Source organism: Dipodomys spectabilis, unplaced genomic scaffold, assembly GCF_019054845.1.
Source record: "Dipodomys spectabilis isolate Male_0828 unplaced genomic scaffold, ASM1905484v1 ptg000203l, whole genome shotgun sequence".
NCBI lineage: Eukaryota > Metazoa > Chordata > Mammalia > Rodentia > Heteromyidae > Dipodomys > Dipodomys spectabilis.
The window spans coordinates 4,754,567-4,774,436 of NW_024870880.1; the positions used below are offsets into that span (position 1 = coordinate 4,754,567).

The 19,870-nt window shown below is 36.2% G+C and overlaps 1 non-coding gene across 1 annotated transcript; it reads right to left on the reverse strand.

Moving 5' to 3' along the window:
• Positions 1-13,168: 13,168 nt before the first annotated feature.
• On the reverse strand, positions 13,169-13,275 carry LOC122122068. The gene has a single exon (XR_006150105.1). It is a non-coding gene; the product is annotated as a U6 spliceosomal RNA (small nuclear RNA).
• Between the last annotated feature and the right edge of the window lie 6,595 nt (positions 13,276-19,870).

The following is a 19,870-nucleotide window of genomic DNA, read 5'->3' on the forward strand; positions in this document are numbered from 1 at the left end:
CAGAGTTCAGGCCCCACCTCCGGGCCCCCCCCCCAAAAATAATGTCTTTTCTATGTTCCCTATGCACCTACACAGGGAGTACATGAGTTGCCCATGAATTGTCCTGGGAGTTCTTTATCTGGCTACTGTAGCTTCACATCCTTTGTTCTCTTAGTAGCCAGATGTCATGTGTTCAACAACAATACTTGTTACAGGAAAAAGTATCCACCCTGACACACAGAGGAACTTGGATTTCAGAAATGCCACAAATAAGTGGGGGTTGCAGCAGTACTTTTCAAAATTAAATAGATTGCATATTTATTAGAAAGTTTGTCAGAAAAATAAACTTCAGTGCAGGATGAAACACTTGAAGAAAACTACAGTTGAAATTACATATAGCTAGGTGCTGGTAGCTCATGCCTGTAATCTTGGCTAATATGGAGGCGGATATCTGAGAATCACAGTTCAAAGCCATCTTGGGCAGAAAAGTTGCCATGAGATACTTATCTCCAATTAATCAATCAAGACTAAATTTGATACTGTGGCTCAATGTTGTACAGAGATAACCTTGAGCCAAAGACCTCAGGAACAGTGCCCAGGACCCAAGTTCAAACTCTGCAATAGAAAATAAATAAAAATAAAAAATAAATTACATATAATTTATTACCAACACTGTATAAGGAAAATATATGACACATGGCAAAATATGACTTCAAGTTACAAAGTTCCAAAGCATTTCCTCACTCTTGAGAACTAGGAATAATCCATATTGAAAAAAATAAAAACATGAATGATTTATACCAAATTTCAAAACATACTATATGTTATACAAAGGAAATGCAATAAACATGCATTTCACAATTTAGTAACATCATATAGTATGAAGAATCTGATTAACTGATTCATAAAAATCAATACAATGCAGATAAAACATCCAATATCTCAGGGGTCAAATTAGCAGAATAATTTCCATCTATGATGGTTGTTTTGCAAATTATCCAGCCTTATCCATCCCAGAATTGCAGAAGGCTTTTCCTGAGAATGTCCAGAAACCTGTCTACTGTGAGTACTCAATGGAGACCTGGTCCCATTCTCTATTATTCAGACATGTGATAGAATGAATATCTGATAACTTGCCAAAGACACAATTTGGGAATGGCTTCCAGTAATGACATTTTAGTTCTCAGAATAAAATGGAAATTGAAGACAGTGGGAAATTCTACCAGATCCTGGAAAGATTTCTATTATTGTGCTAAAACTGTCCCTTCTACTTACACTTGAACAAACTGCAGCAATTGTCACTCCAACCACATGTCCAAAAAATAGCTTTCCAAATATTGACCTGTTTTCATGTTAGCAAATCCAGACACTGTATTGTGGCCCTGTTTTACTTAAACTATCTGCTCTGGTATGCCCAAGAGATAGTTGACCTTAACAATTTCTAAAATTTTAGGTCATCACACAATCACTTCATAGCCCTTAAACATTAAAAATACATATCCATATTAGTCTGTATTACATACTTATGATGGTTTTTCTTCATTTGTCATGTTATACATATTTGTGTATCCCAGGGCTTAGTTCTGTAATCTTCTTTCTCATGAGTGTTACCACTGAGTACATGTAATTATTTCGTTTTTTTTTATCTTCAGCTCTGTTCTTTCTTTAATTCAAGTCCTTAATAGCATCATGTCTACTGACAACTCCTAGCTATTGATTTTAACAAATTCAAAAGAACCCAAAGTGAGCTTTGATTCTATCCCTCATTACGATTTGTTTAATTGATAATTCTTCTAGTTGCCTTGTCAAAATATCTTGGAGTCATTTCAGACTGACCTACTATTTCACACCTCATATGTAATGTATGAACAGGTTTTGACAAATTAACTCACAGAATATTTTAGGAACCATAAATATATAGTATATGAGTACTAATATTATGCCTTAAATTTGTGGCCTTGGTTTTTTTTTTTTTACTTTTCTTTTGTGCTCAGGCTGCCAAGTCTTCCATTTGAGCCACAGGTCCACTTTTAGCTTTTTGGTTCTTAGTTAAAGATAAGTGTCTCATGGTCCATTTACCTGCTCTAGCATGAAACTACGATCTTCTGTTTTCAACCTTATAAATACCTAGATTTAAACGCGTGCACCACTAAAACCACCTCTATTATATTTGAATTAAAAATAAGTTCAAAGAACGAATATTTGTGGTATTTTCCAGCGCCCCCCCACCCCGTTTCATCAGATACTCAGCCTATAACTAGCCTACTTGTAAGAGACCTAATTCCTCAGACACAGACCTGAACCTACCTCTTCCCACAAAGTCCATCATGCTATACCAAAAACCCTTCAGCTCCCTATAACTGCCCTTGAAACCCTGCCTTGCTTGGCCAGAAGCTTCTCACACAGCCCATTTCCTGCCTTGAAAGTACAAAATGTCATGTCAAAAACGAGCTTTACAATGTCAGTGTGGGGCAGGGGAGGCGGGGAAGGATTGGGTGGGGGAGAGAGGAGGGCTGGGAAGGGAGGTGAAGGGTAAACAAAGGAGGAGGATGCAATGCTTGGTAAGAAATGTATGCATTATCCTGCCTATGTAATTGTAACCCCTCTGTACGATATGTTCTCAAATAAAATTAAATTAAATTTAAAAAAAGACAGCCCTGCTCCACCACAAGCCTCTCTACCTCCCACATCTACTCTCTCAATGCCCTGCCTTGCTCTCCAGATAATCCTGCCCCCATTGGCTCCTCCCTCAGTTACACATCTTACTCCACCAGATACACTGCCCAAAATTACCCTACACAATTGTAGCTCTTCCACTCTTTCTTAAAGCCCCTCCTCCAACTAGCCCCATGGCTCCAAACCCTGCCCTGCTCCTGAAAAACCCCACTAGAAAACCCCCACCACACAATGCCATTTCTGGACACCCACATTGCTCCACTGGAAACCACTGCACCAGTTGGCCTCCCTCTGAAAGGCTCACTAGACTCAACTGTAAATCCCAGTCCCTCCATAGTCCCTTTTGGAAGGTTGTTTTGCCCTGCTGGAAATCCTGTCCATAATCCATGTCCTGCCTTACAACACTGAAATACTCATCCAATCTTACTCTTCTTTACGAAGTGGTGACTGGCTACACCAGAAACCCCATCCTACCTAGTCTAGTGCACTGGATCTTATCACTGCTCTCACAAAGCCCTGGTCCTTAATAATGCCTCCATACATTGTGACTACATCCTGCTCTGCTGGAAACCCCACAACCACCCTAACACACTTTCCCAAAGGCCTGCCATTCTCCATGAGAAACCCCGCCCCTTGCTAACCTATGTCTTCTGAGTACCACCCTGCCCTCTCAAAGCCACACCATGAAAAGCCACTCCCTCATAGCTCCACATTCCTGCTCCAGTATCCCCACTTTCTGTCAACCTCTTGCCTCCATTCCCTGCCCTGCCTTATGGGAAACCTCACCCTACATATCCCACAAGGGCTCACAGTGTTCCACCAAATCCCCTCGTCTAAGTAACCTCCTCCTTTGTAGCCTCATTCTTCCTTCTCAAAGCCCCGCCCCAAACAGCCTCCTCCCCGGTGACCCAACCTACTTCCAGTGAAAACCTGTCCACCTGCCAGCGTCCGTCCTAAGTCCCACCTACTCCACAAGAGACCCCTCTCCTAACAAGTCTAGTCCTTCCTGTTCCCTCCCTGATGTCTCAAAGCCCTACACACACTGGCCTTCACCCTGTCCTGTTCCAACATACAGGCTGTACCAATACCAACTCCTCCCTTAAACCAGACAGAGCTCCACCAGAAACCCATTATCACCTCACCCATGAAGGTCTCATCTAGTAATTTTTATAACAAATGTGATTTTGAACATATCTGTGGAAATAAAAGTTCCTGCCTCCAGCTGGGCTCAGTCACAGAGAAGGATTTGTGCCTGTTTTTGATTTTTCAGCTAGTCCTGACAATGCAAAAATTCAAGAACTCAAGCAAATAATATGGACTAGAAGTATGGCAACAGTGGTTGAGCTGCTTGGTGCTATACAAAAAAATGCCTGTCTACCAAGCAGAGAACTCCTGGATAGAACCCTAGTCATCCTCCTCTCTTGCACCAAAAAGCCTAAATAAGTTTGTTCTATTTAAACATCTAATTTCAAGGCCACTGACAGATCAGAGATGGTGACATTTCTTTAAAATCAGGTATTCAAAAGAGACAAAGTTATTTAGGCTTGAAAGAATTGAACAGAAAGGAAAATGCATGTGATTTTTGTTAGCTCCATAATTCTTGAAAACATAAAATGCATATATCCATGTATGTATGTATATACATGTATGTAAATATATATGCAAGTAGTTCATCTCTTTTCTGTGTAGCAAATGGTACAAATGAATCTGCACAATCACTACTCAAAGGCATGAATATACAAAGAGAAGGAGCAAAGAACTTGTATTCAGAAATCTATGGCTAGACAATAACCCTGAAAATCTTTTACATCAGTTTGCATTTGTCAGTTACTGCAGTACAGGGACAGTAAGGCGACAATGTGATATCAGGCAGAAGAAATAAGAGAAATGAGAGATGAGAGATACAAATGGTACAATATTCTTTCTGATGGGTAAGTAGAATTTCCAATGTGTGTGTGTGTGTGTGTGTGTGTGTGTGTGTGTGTGTGTGTGTGTGTGTGTGTGTATTACATTTTCTTCAATCATTTCTCACTTGAAGGGTATCTGGGCTGATTCAGTAAGCATGGTTGTGCTGAAACTTTAACTATATCCTGGTTTGTAAACTTTCAGGTAAATACCTAGGAGTACAGTTGATGGAAAATATGGAAGTGGGTAGTCAAAAGAGAGGTAAAGGGAGAAAAGATAGAATGAAGAAGAGGAATTGGAGGAACAGTAGAGAGGAATCCAGTAAATTTCCTACAAAATTAAGAAAAATGAAGGAAGATTTTCATAGAGGAGTGATGGATGAGAATGTTGAAAGGGTTGGCATTGATCAAAGTATACTGTACGCATTAACTGCTTTATTTAATGATAACTCAAAATAATGATTAAAAATCATGTCCCTAAAATGTTATGTAATTAGAGGCAAAGCATGAGAATGTGCACAGATCATCTCTAGGGTCTATAAATATTTTTTCGTTAGGATGAGTTTTAGAACAACAGTAATGATGCCTATCATCTGAAGAAAATTTAATGATTTCCAGCTATTTAACATAATCATTTTAGTTGATATGGTAAAAGTGGCATTGGCTACCTCGTGACCAACGCTCTCAGATATTGAATTCAAGACTTGATCTTGAACATAAGTAAAAACAATCAATAAAAGTCAAGCACTTTCCCGGGCACTAGTAGCTCATGCCTTTAATTCTAACTTTAATCAGAAGTCAGAGATCTTGGGATCTCAGTTCAGTATCAGCTTGGATAGGAAAGTCTGTGCAATTCTGGTCTCCAATTCACTGCCAAAGAAAGCTGGAAGTGGATTCATGGCTCGTAGCCTACAGAATATAGCTCAAGAACAGAACCCAAGCCTTGAGTTAAAGCCTTAGAATAGTTCATATATATACACAAATGAAGTAAGTCTCTCAAGTTCTCAACCTTCAATTTCCCTAATCTTAACTCTAATCCTGGTCAAAACCCTAAGAGTTACCGTGATGATAATAGTAACCCAATCCTAAAATTAATGGAAATTACTCCAGTTTAGATACATCCTTACAGATACCCATTGTCTTTGAAATGATTTGCAATTTGCTCCAAATCCTACAGATTTCCTAACCTGGACTCTGAAATCTATCTTGTTCCCTATTAGGAATCATTAACCTCAAATTCTCATATCATGAAAAATACCATAGTTTCCATTGATCTTAACTTTTACTGAACTCTAGTATATCAAAAAAGAAGTTGCGGGTTTACTTAAAATCTATGCTCCTTCCAAACCCTAATGATATATCTAAACCTTACTAGAAACCTAACTCTAAATTTAACCCTATTGAACCCTGAATAGGAAAATTAGGGAAACTCTGTAGTTTTTGTTAAATTTCACACTTAATTTACTTGAAAGTGTTAGTAGAAACTCAGTTTTACCTTAAAGCTTACCGTTCCCTAACCCTAAGCCTAAACGGAATTAGGAAAGTAAACCTAAACCTAGAACTAATGGCCTTTGGAGTCTAAAAGCCACACAAATACATTTGTTTTTATTCATCCTAACTTCAACTCATCTTTCTAAAAATAGTTTGTATTTTCACTCATTATCTTGTCTTTATTGTAACCCTAACCCTAACTGGAATATTGATGTTAACCCTCACCCAAATCATACTCTAATAGTAATATTATTAGCAGTTTTCTATTTCACATTCATCCTAATTCTAACTCTACTTGTTATTCTAAGATTTACTTTCACTTTTACCCTAAATTTTCCATTTCCCTAATGTTTACAGTAAGCCTAGCTGGAATTAAAAACCTAATTTTCACCCTAATGATAATCCAATTCTAATGTTTAAGAAAAATACTCTAGGTTTTAATGATTCTAATGAATATTCCAGTTTTAACTCTGGAAATGAGTTTCAGTTTGCCCTAATTCCCGCAAAATTTCTGACTCTACCTCTAAAGTTATGTTGTTCCCTAACATGAGCCATTATATTACTTGTCTTCAAATTCTCTTACCAGGAAAATACTGTAGTTTCCATTGATTCTACCTTTTCCTGAACCACTGTATCTGAAAACAGTTTCAGATTTTCTTACCATCTAGTCCATTACTTAATGCTAACTCTCAACATAAACCTGACTGGAAAACTCTCATTAATCACTACAAGAATGATCACTGAGGAATAAATATAATGATAATGTTCTAGTTACTATTCAGCCTCACATATTTGCTTTTACTTGTTAGTGAACACAATTTTATACTAAAAGCTTTCTTATTCATAACAGTAAATATAATCAAAAGAAAATACTGACCCTTATCAGAATCCAAATTATATGACAATACTAACACACAAGTACACTAGTTTTCACTCATCCTTCCAAATATAGATTACAATTTTTCCAATATCTTAGTCATTTTCTAACCCTAAACTTAATTTTTCTTAACTGGAACATTGAGAATAACCATCAGCCTAATTGTAAGTAGATTCTAATATTAAAAGCAATACTTTAGTTTACATTCATTCTAATTCTTATCAGGCTTATATTAAAATTTACCTTCAATTTGACCCTCACTTATTTTCTCCTTCACTCCAAGCCTAACCATGGCTGGAATCCTAACCATAACCTTGACACTAATCTTATCCCAATTCTAAAATGTATGAAAAATGCTCGTTTTGTGCAAGCCTAACTGAAATTCCACTGGTAATTCTTGAAATAAATTGCAGGTTTTTGGTAAACCCTACGGATTTTTTCACTCTTAATTCTGAATGCATTTTGTTCCATAACAGGAATCATTATACCCATTGATCTCAAATCCTGATATTAAGAAATACATTGTACGTCCATTATCCCAGCTTTTCCTGAATTCCTGAAATCTGAAAAATGGGTTCAGCTTTACTTAATATTTAACATTTCTTTTTTTTTCTTTTTGTCGGTCATGGGGCTTGCACTCTGGGCCAGGGCATGATTCCTGAGTACTTTAGCTCAAGGTCTGCATTCAACCAATTGAGCCACAGCACCGCTTTTGTGTTTTATGGTGGTTAATTTCACATAAAAGTCTCATGGACTTTCCTGCCTGGGCTACCTTTGAGCTGCGGTCCTCAGAAAACAGCTTCCTGAGTGGCTAGGATAATAGGTGCGAGCCACTAGTTTAACCCATTTCTCTATCCTCAACACCGGTTAACCAGAAACCTAATCCAAATCACATTCGGAATTTAACACCAAATGGTTAATGTAAGGAAAATTGTTTAGATTCTATTCAATTGCACATTTTTTTGTCTTCTACTTCTAATTGGAAAACTAAAATTTACCTTAAAGCTTATCCTTCCCTAACCCTAACTGGAACAAAAAAGTATCTCACACTTTAAACCAAATTATATCTGAACGTTTAAATTAACAGAGACTGGTTTTCATTCATTCTTGCCATTCATTCTTCTTAAAATATGTGGCAGTTTTACACAATGTCTTACATGTTTTTCTCATCCTAACCCCGCTCTAACTGGCACACCTTGACTAATCCTAAGCCTACATATAACCGAATCATCGTGTTAATAGCAAGCCACTTTTTTCATATTTATCCTAACTCTTGCTCAGCGTGTAGGTCTAAATTTTACTTGCATTTTGAACATAAATTTTTAAATGTTTTTTTATTTTCTGTCAGGTTTTATTTTTTTATTATTTTTTAAAAATTTTATTTTGTTGCAAAGATGCTTTAAAGAGGGATTAGTTACATGTATAAGGTAAGGATTACGTTTCTTGTTGAGCATTGTAACCCACTTCTTTCTTGTTCTCCCACTACCCCATCCCTCCCCAATTCCTTTACTCCTCCCTCCCCTTGGTGTAAACTTCATTTTAAACATAGTGTCTTGTGAGTATCATTGTTGCAATGGGTCATCATTTGATGAACCTAAATTTTCTATTTCTCTAATCCTAATTCTAATTCTGTCTGGGATCCTAACCTTAACCATAATAATAATAATAGCTCAATTCAAAAGTTAACAAAAGATATTCAGGTTTTTGTTAATCCTATTAATTCACTGTACATCTTGAATTAACTTGCAGTTTAGCTTAAATCTTCCAAGTTAGTTTATATGTGCATATATGAAGATGTAATTTTATGTGAATAACAGAAGATCTTTGGAGGAATGAGTAATGAGAAGGAAATAGAGGGAGTATAATCAAATATGTTAAATATATTATGGAATTGTCACTTCTGACAATTAATATCCATTAACAAAATAACTAAAAATTAATAAAGAACACTGCCTTCTAGTGTTCTTTAAGAGAGCCATGATCTGTCTTCTGAAAAAATAAACTCTATAAACATTTTTTATGCATAATTTATATTTTTGTCCAATTATTTAACTTAATGAATAAAAATTTATCGAATAAGATTCCATGACAATATAATATAAAACAGTTACTTAGCAATTGTTTCAGAAAAAGTTATTTTCATGAGTTTTAGGAAACAGGATTGCTATTTCCCTACAAAGCAATGAATTAGTTTTACTAATCTATATTTGTGGTAAGTTTAGAGAACTTAATTGGCATGAAAAACAACTAACTCTACATCTTATTTCTTGAATGAGTGATATTTTAAACATTTTCTTTTATTCAAATAAATACTTAGGTTTATATTTCAAAATAAGTGCAATTTTATCTCATTTCAGAACTAGTACTTACCCTGCAATTAAATGTACTAGCATATTCAGGTAATTAAAAGCTAAATTTTTTATGTTTTATATGTAGCTCTACATATTCAGAATGACATGATTTTTTTATTCATAAATGTCTAACCTCAGATTTTTGCTTTATCAGTATAAATTGTCTCATGAGGTTGTAATGAAAGATCCAGTAACCAGAGTGGTCAAAACCATTTCCGGAATTCTAAATTTTAAATCAAATCATTTTTAAGCTTTGATAATATCATTTATTGTCTCTTCAGATCAATTAAGCTAAAACAAATACTACTTTTTAAACATTTCACTCATATTGTAAAGAATATTAACATAGATCAAAAAGAGACTATTTCAGACTCATCATATTTGGTGATCTTAGGGGGAAGAATGTAGAGAGTAGAAGGTCCTTATACTCAATAAGTAGTTTTGTTTAAATCATATATCTGGATTTCCAATTTGGAGGTTAATCAAATGGAAACAGGAATATGGGATCAATAGAAAAAGATATTTGTGCATGTACCACAGTTGCTTTATTAGTTTGTAGTTGAACACTGGACTTCGATTTATATCTTGGCTGTTGTTGTGAATAATGTGAATAACAATGAACTACAGATATATTTATGAGTTACCCAGAGAGAAATAATCACACGATTGGTGGGTCAGATGATATTTCAACTTTGGATGTCTTTAGAAAACTGCATACTACTTTCTACAATGAGAACACTAACCTGCATTTTGACCAAGAGTGAAGAAAATTTCCTTTTCTCCACAGTGTCGCCAGCCATTATTACCTTTTGAGTTTATTTAAATGGCAGGTTTTACTGTGTGCAGTACCCAAGACTGGCCTTACACTCAAATCCTTTTACTCCATCCTCCAATCACTTGGAATTATGAGCCTTTACCACCACACCTGGTTCCTTGGATATTTTTGATGAGAGTTATAATAGTTAAGAAGTAATATCATAACAATTTTGAATTGCATTTCTCTAATGACTTCTGCTCACAAAGCATTAAGCCAGCATAGAAGTTGTATTAAATACAAATTTGTAAATCCACAGGCGATTTTCAGGGCTTTTTGGAAAACATGTCTATTCAGAACTTTTGTCCATTTTTAATCAAGTTTCTTATTAATCTGATCTTTAATCTCTCTATAGAAAATCAATAATTAATTCATAGTAGTAGAAAGGAAAAAGATTAAGCAGCTCCAAACATTTTTAAATTTTTATTAACATGATATTTTTTAAATCATTTTCTGTTAACGCTTGAGACTATATAACTCAATGTAGTTAGACCTTTTACAAGGCTATATATATTTTATTTATTTTTCTTTGATTGTTCTTTCTAAAGGCTACATGGCTAATTTCACTTGGTTTCTTTCAGTCTCATGTTCTTCAGATTTCAAACTGAAGAATAAATGGAAGGAAGCAAACAAAAAATATAGTTCCCCTCATCTGACGATGCCTCTACAAGAATGAGGAAAGTATTCATCCTTCTAAGGACCTATGATAGACTATCAAAAAGATATTTTATTCTTCTAGGTCTTCCTTATCTTTGCGATGTAACTTAAATGATGGAAAACACAACATACTGCTCAGATACTTCCATGTTTTATCAGTTTTGCACATTTTCATATGGATTTCACCTCAGTCTACAACATTCCCTCATCGTTCTGTCCCTGATATTTTTACACTATCATGACATAAGATAACCAGTTTGATTTACAGCATAAGAAGTTATACACCTGGCTTCCTTGGACACAGAGCATGGTCAGTAGATATTACTTCTGGTTGCTCACACTACATGTAATGGTTTCTGTACTACTTATCACATTCTTTTTAGTATTTTAAAAAGAATGGTGGCTAAACTCAAAGATCATTCATAGGTTTATGTTAAGTGTTTCACAAGTTTTATTCTCTTAATTCTTAAGATAACATTTGCTATAATGCTAATGTTATTACCATTGTAGTGTTGGGAAAAATTGTAGTTAAAGACAGTAAGTGCATGGCCCAAAGACACACACAGTGAGGAAGGAAATGAGTCAAAGTTTCCAAAAGTCTTTCAGCAATACCAAAAAGGTGGGTAAAATCTCTCCATTCTTTATACTCTCAATTCAATATTCATATTGCCCAAGAAATAAGAGCGTAGCAAATATTGCCCATGGTGATTGTTTTCTGTCACATTTTTTCTTCAACACAGACTGCGTTGGTGACATTGGGATGTCATGCACAGAACTGAGCTTATAAATTGATGTCCGAAGACAGCCAAATTTCTTCTGTCCCACAGTTCCAGTTTCTTTTTAAAAAGTACTAAAACTTTTAAATATCATCACTTTCTATCTTTTAACAATCCCCAAACAAATTAAATTATCATAAAATCACTCCAAAAGGCTTTCAAATTAGGAGATGATAAAACAGGCTCCCTTGAAGTAAATTTTCTTTTATTTTAAAAATTATTCTAAAAGCCTTGTTCTGGCTGGTCACACCTATAATCCTATCTACTCTGAATATTTGCTCAGGAGACTGAGATCTGTGGATAACACTTGGGCGCCAATCAGGGCCAAAAAAAACACGTCATGAAATTATTTTTCAAAAAGTTTAATGAATTAGCAAAGAGCCAGGAATTGAAATGTAGCTTATATTGTAGCTAGATAGTAAAAGCCTAGCAAGACCTTGAAGACCTGATTTTAAACTCTCAGCACGACAATATACATGCATGGCGTGTGTTTGCACGCACGCATGTGTTTGATTGTGCGGTGCCGCACTCACTCACACACACACACACACACACACACACACACACACATTTATTCAAATTACCTTCATATCAGTGTTCTGCATTAATTTCTTTGTTAACGATATTATATGGGTAAAATAGAGGAAATAAACTCTTCCATCTCAGAGCATTTTATATGTTTTTTATTGTAATAATACTGTGAAGAGGGGTCACATTTACATGAACAAGGAAACTAGTATATTTCCTAACAATCATTGTTAACTCCTCCTTTGTATTTCCCCTACCATCCCTTCCCTCCCACCTCCACAAGTACAGTCCCCTCACCCTTCCTTCCTACGCCTAAATTGTAAAGTTCATTTTTCAACATAGTGTCTTGTGCATCTCATTGTTACAATGGGCCAACCTGTATCCCTATTTGAGCATTTTTTCCCTTCCCCTCCCCAAATTAGAGAAGCATACATACAAGATGTAAGTGCACCAACTTCAAATACAGAGAAAACAGGGGTTATAGCATGGGGAGAAACACACAAAGAAACAAAAAAAAATTACATCGAACATTATAAGTACATTAGAAACAATAGCAAGAAACAAAAAAAACCACTTGTGTCCCTACCTTGGGGTTCAATTTCTTTAACATCATCTTATCTGGATATATGCACATATCTTTTGAACTTTTCTGCTTATCCAAGACATATATTCGTTATTGAAAATAAGGGAAATCATGGGACCTATATTTATTTGGACTTGGCTTACTTTACACAATAATTTTTTTCCAAGTCTTTCCATTTCCTATCAAATTGGGAGATGTCATTCTTTCTGATGGAGACATAGAATTCCATTGTGTATATATACCACATTTTCTTGATCCATTCATCTAATGGGGCATCTGGGTTGATTCCATATCTTAGCTATCGTAAATAATGTTGCAATAACCATAGTTGTGCTGGTAGTTTTAGTATGGTCTTGTTTATGATCATTTGGGTAAATCCCCAGAAGTGGGATTACTGTGTCATAGAGGAGTTTATGTGGAGTCTTTTGAGGAAACTCCATACTACTTTCCAAAGTAGTTGAACAAGTTTACACTCCCACCAAGAATGCAGTACGGTTCCCTTGTGGCCACATACCTTTCAGCATCTGTTGTAAAAAATATGGAACACTCCACGAATTTTCATGTCATCCTTGCGCCTGGGGTGTGCTAATCTTCTCTGTATTGTTCCAATGTTAGTGTATGTGATGCTAAATTGAGCATAAAACATTTTTTTATATAAAGTATAATTTTTATTGATTTTATTAAACTAGACAATTCAACAAAAAGTAAGTTCAAAAGAATTGTTGTGAAATTTTAGAATCATTTATTTCTTACATAAGCACCCATTTAAGAATAAAATCAAGATAGACATACCAAAAACAAAATAATTCTGGATATTTATTGTTCAAGAGATGTGTATGAGGAGGAATTCAATTATTCTATACAAGGCACCTGTCAAAATGAACATTGCAGAAAGTGTTAAGGTTTGTTAAAAGTTTTAATGTTTTAAATATGCTTACTTTGGGGATTTTGCTTAAATATGCCAAAAAAAAGGACTATTTGGCAAGTATAAAACTTTTCTATAAAGTATTTAAGATTTATGGTAGCAGACATTAAGCATTAAGTATGTACATTTCAGAGTTTATGGAAACTTTATTAATGAGGAGTTGCAAAGTCTTTGTGTAAAGAAGCAGAGTGAAGAGTTAAGACTTTAACTACACAGTTTTTGTTAAAACTTTAGGGATTCCTTACTTTATTTGTTAGCAAGGAATAAATGATGATATAAGCCATAATGTACACATGTATGTTACTATTCACACACATACATATACACATGTATACATGCACACATGGAGAAAAACACATAATTACAGCCAACATAAGTTTCACCATTTGTTAAATATGCCTAAACGGAATACTTGGAACAATATGTGTTGAAGATGTATTTGTCTCTAAGAGTTCTTTTACCACTCGTCTTATCTCTTAAAACTGGTAGTTTTAGAGAGATTTGACTTACAAAATGCTGTACAAGTGATAGCAAGTCAATTGGGTATAAGTCATATGGTGTCTCCCTTCTTCTCACGGAATTCTTAGTCTTTTAGACACTCTCAACCAAAGTAGCAAGAGAATACCCTGGTAAAGAGTAAAGTTATAAGGCTTTAAATGGCATCTTTACTTGAGCTCTTTTTCCAACAGCCAGCATGAATTCCTAGGCATATGAGAGAATCCTCAGAAAACTGGACTCTACATATACATTTAACTAACCTATGTGAAAATTCCTATGAGAGAAATGCTGACTGAGGTCTTGCTGATTTCCTGGCCAAGAAAATAAGAAAAAAAAAGAAAGTATTTTTAATGTTTTAAAGTTTGAGAGTAATTTGTAACCTGTCAATAAATGTGTAGAACACAATTATACCAACTGACAAAAAAATGATGGCATTTCATTTATGTGCTCTTGGACTTGGCCAGTGATTTTAGATGTGTCTACAAAAGTAGAATCAGCATAAATCAAGCCAGCATTTCTTCATTTAAGATATGAGGAAAGGATACTGGTTGACCCATTGTAACAATGAGATATACAAGACACTCTATCAGAGGATGGGTGAAGGCGGAAGGTGGGGAGGAGTGAAGGGAAGGGATGGTAGGGTAAAAACAAAGGAGGGGGTAACAATGCTCAATAAGAAATGTACTCATTACCTTACTTATGTAACTGTAACCCCTTTGTACAGTATTTATAATAAAAATATATATTAAAAAGATACAAGGAAAACTTGTGTCCATATATGAAGTGGTATTTGTCACTCAATATAAGTAAGGTATAGGTTTTAGGACCACAGGCTTATTACTTTGGATACTCAAAATCTCTACATGAACACAGTATATTATTTACATTAGAGCCTGCCCACAAGCTAGTGCAGTATAATTGCTATGAGAATTTTTACTACATTCTATATTTGTAATGAAACTAAAAGTATATGCACTATCAACAGATACAAATTTTTTCAGATAAATTTTGTATGCAGTTTGTGGATGGAATTTGGAGAGCAATTTTGATAAGCACAAATTTCATTAAAAAGACCAGTCTGCAAATTATTTATTTTTTGGGGGGAGGTCTGGTCGTGGGGCCTGAACTCTGGGCATGGGCGCTGTCCTCCAGCTCTTCAGCTCAAGGGAAGTGCTCTACCACTTGAGCCACAGTGCCACTTCCGGCTTTTTTATTTTTGCTTATGTGATGCTGAGGAATCGAACCCAGGGCCTCATGCATGCAAGGCAAGCACTCCACCACTGAGCCACCTTGCCAGCCCCCAGCCTGCAAATTGTAACAAGGAGCTAATACAGCATCATTGAACAGTATGGAACTCCAAGGAGAAGTACTTGGATTGAGACAATATCAGAAAGTGTAACAACCCAAGGACTTTTTAGAAATGTGGCTGCTAGATTTCTCATGTAGAGCTTTCATAACAGTTTGTGAAGCACAAATCAGAACCTCACTGAAGTGTAGATGGTTTTCCCTCAACTTTCTGTCATGATCAGTCATTATCAATCAACATATAGCTAATCTTGAATAATCCTCTAATAAAATGTTGATGCCGTGTTTATATGCAGAAAACCTCGGAAGGCTAACTTGTTCCAATTAGGACAGTCTCTATTCTATGATCCAGCCGAGAGAAAACTACGTAAGCATCCATTTACAACCTTCTGAATAATTCTGATTCTGCCCACATCACTTATCTATCCATACGTGTGCCCTAGTGAAACGATTTTAAAAGAATTTATCATTTAAATTTAAATTTAGGGTTCCGGGAAGAAAGCAGAGGAGAAGCTGGAAGCTAAACAAGCTCTCATATAGAAAGCAGTATTAGTGCTCCAGTGAAGAGTCCTAAGCCAGAGAATCACACCAAGTGTGCCAACACAGTACAGAGAGTTAGGCCAGAGAGGGAAAATCCAGTCAAGGAGACAAATCTGAGCACTTGCCAGTAGCCGGAGCTGCTGCGGTGGGGGCGGTGGTGTCCGTAGCCACCATACCTGCAACACAGAGAGTCTAGGACAAAGGCACCAGATGCAGCAGGAGAGAGGATTCTACTCAACACCAGCAAGAACTGACAAGGAGCAGATATCTTCATCCTTCAGATCGCCGACCAGAGATGACCCAGGAATCAGACTCCTGTTTGAGTAGAAGCCTGACTTCCTCATTCCTTCTCAGAGAGCAGAGAAGGGAAGGCCACCCCTCCCTGCCCACTACTGGAGATCTCCATCTTTGATACTGGCAAAGGCGTGGCTGAGAATCTACCTCCAAATCAGTCCTTGGATGAAAACAAAAAGTCATTTAGCAGGTCACAGGAAACTAACCTGACCTGCCAGGCTCAGCTCCACCCAGAAGAAAGTCACCCAGCCTGGGCCTGTGCCAGCCCCAGGAGTGGCTTTCATCACTGGGTAAACAGAGCCAGAGGCTGCCCCTCCATACAGCAGCCTAGATAATCAATTGAAATTCAGTAACATTAAACATTGAGGATGGCTCCTGGACTGGGCTCTGTGACTGCCTCAGATGCTAGCCCCTCAGGGAAAAGCTACTGTTTGCTAAAAGACCTCAACTCTACCCAGAACCTAGCCCCACCACAGAATCTCCAACCTAGAAGAAACAGCCATCACCCTCTTTTGTGATATTCAAAGCAGATCTCCCTCCCATTGAAGTAGCCTGGGAGGCGGATGACAAAATCCTAGGTAAAGCAAAGCATTTTTCTGCCTGCTCAAACAAACTGACTTAAGAAAACAACCAAGCTACAGGAAAATCAAACACCACAATCAGACCAGAGACTCCAACAAGAGACTGGTAATGGACACAAGGGAGATACAGGATCTTCCCATCTCACCCCCAAAAAGGAAAGAACTCTTTTTTTGGTACATTTTATTTAAAAATTTTTTAACATTTTTAATTTTTAACTTTAAAAAATTGTTTTCTATTAACTTTTTTTTCTTCTTCTTATAATTTTTATTTTAGGGGTATGTGTGTGTGTGTGTGCTTTTTTTCATATTTGTTTAGCTCTACTGACCTTTTGATCGTTTTTTCCTTTCTTTCTCATTCTTTTCACTTTTTCTTCTCTTTCGTTCTTCTTTGCATGATTTAATCGCTTTTCTGCTCATTCTCAGATATACCTGTAGTCAATTATTAGACCTTATCCCCCATTGTATACACACTTAATCCAGAAAATTATTACTGAATTCAAAACCTTTTAGACTTAAATTCCTTAATAGCCGTATTACCTATATTACATATATTACATATATTACGTATATTACATATATAAAATTTTACACATTTTTACTTTTTAATTTTTCACGTCTCCTTTCTATTCCTCCCCTTCTCTTATCCTATTCCCGTCCTTCGCTGAACATTACGTTTTTAATTTGCATAATTTTTAAGTGTTTCACTTTTTAATTTTTAATTTTTTTTACTATTTTTCCTTGTCTTTTTTTCTCTTTCTTTTTTCCCTCGTCTCTACTATCAATCTATCCAACCTATTTCCTGCTTTGAGATTAGGACTAAGTTAGCTCTCCCTCTACCTTTCCACATCCACCTATTCCTATTTATACCCATATCTCTCACTAAACCTAATAACTTCTTGTTTGCCAAATTCTTCTTTGTGGTTCGTAGCCTATTAATACATAGTTGTTTGATGTTGAAAAGTATATCTGTTGAACTAGATTATATCTGCAGGCTTTGGACTGTGCAACTAAAGACTTTGTTGATGCTTGCCTTAAGATAGTTTTCTAGGACCAAACTGGTGTTACTCTCATCCCAAATGGGCAGTATAAGCTGGAAAATCACAAGAAAACTGGCAAGTCCGGGTATCTCAACTCCACTCATGATAATCAGTGGACAGAACAGATAATGAATAATCCAGAAGAGAGCTCCCAAAAAGCTCTACAAACACTAATGGTAATTATGGTAAATGAAAAGATTGAAAACCTGCAATGGACTCTGTGTGATCATGATAGGGAGAGAGAGGAGGCAAACCAAAGATCAAAACAGGAAGCTCATGGGCGTGAGGAAGCTACTCAAAGATACATAAAGGAATTGCCTGAGCAGTTTGACTACACTCAAAAAGAAATAAAGGAATTGTATGAGCAGGCTGAGATCAAACAAAGAGAACTACAAGAATTGCATGGACGTGAGGAAGCTAATCAAAGAGTAATACAGAAAATGAGAGAGCGGGATGAGAATAGACAGAGATCACTAGAGGCATTCATGCAATCCATAAACAGAGAGCTGAAAGAAGTCAGGGAGTCCACCAAGGGAATGCTGAATGGATCCCAACAGAAGAAATGGGAGTCCAAGGAAACCATAACTAATCAACTAAGTGATTTGAGAATAAACACTGAACACTAAATTAAGGAAGTAAAGAATTTCATACAAGATCTAAAACAAAGATCCAACAAAGAATTTGAAGCCATAAAAGCCCAACAACTATAAGGAAATAAAAAAAAGTAGAAAGTCTGGATAGTGGGATAGACCATGCAGAAGACTGAATCCTGAGGATAGAAGACAGCCTAGATATTATAGAGAAAGAACATACAACCATCCAAGACAAATCCAAGAAATATGGTAGATCTATTCAACATTCAACCCTTGGAAGACACCATTACAAGGCCTAATCTGAGGAAAATGTGTGTAGAGGAGCACCTAGAGCCAGAAGTCAATGGTGTAGGAAATTTGTTTAACAAGATCCTAGGAGAGAACATCCCAAACATGCAAAAAGATAGGACTATTCAGATACAAGAAGCTTTTAGAACTCCCAATAGACCAGACCAGAACAGGATATCCCATTGTCACATTATAATATGCACAGGATCAATTCAGACCCAGGAAAAGATCCTTAAAGTTGTCATGGAGAAAAGATCAATCACCTGTAAAGGGAAACCAATTAGAATCACCTCAGATTTCTCAGCAGAGACAATCAAAGCAAGAAGAGCCTAGAATGATGTAAGCCATGCCGTAAAGACAAACACGAGTCAACCAAGAATAATTTACCCAGCTATACTCTCCTTAATAATCGGAGGTCAAATAAAACACTTCCATGGCAAAGAAAAATTGAAACTATATATCTCTACCAAATCAGCCCTACAAAAGAATCTTAAAGATGTCCTACACAGAGAAAACCAACAAGACCACAATAAAGGCCAAGAAACAGCACCCAAACTGAGAATCCAAGAACCATAAGAACAATACCGTTGCGGCAGCCCCTAACAAGTTGGATAAAATGGCAGGAACTCCCAAATACCTCTGAGTTCTATCTCTCAACATTAACGGACTTAATTCTCCAATTAAGCAACAAAGTGTGTCTACTTGGATTAAAAAGCAAGATCCTTCTATCTACTGCCTTCAGGATTCACTTCTTGGCCACAAATACAAACATTTTCAATTATAAAGGCTCAACAAGATCTACCAAGCAAATGGTCCCCATAAACAAGAAGGAGTTGCAATCCTAATATCAGATAAAATAGACTTTTAATTAAAATTAGTGAAAAGTTCGGTACATACTAATTAAGGGATTACCCCTTCAGGAGGATATTACAATTCTAAATATCTATTTGCCAAACAACGGAGCACCCAAATTTATCCAAGAAACACTATTTTCCCTCAAATCCCACATAGATCCAAAGACATTAATTGTTGGGGACTTTAACACAGAACTTTCCCCACTAGATAGCTGAATTTCGCAAAACCTCAATAGAGAAACCACAGATATAAAAAAACTGCATAAACCAAGTAGATTTAACAAACATCTACTGAATATTTCATTCAGCAGCATTAGAC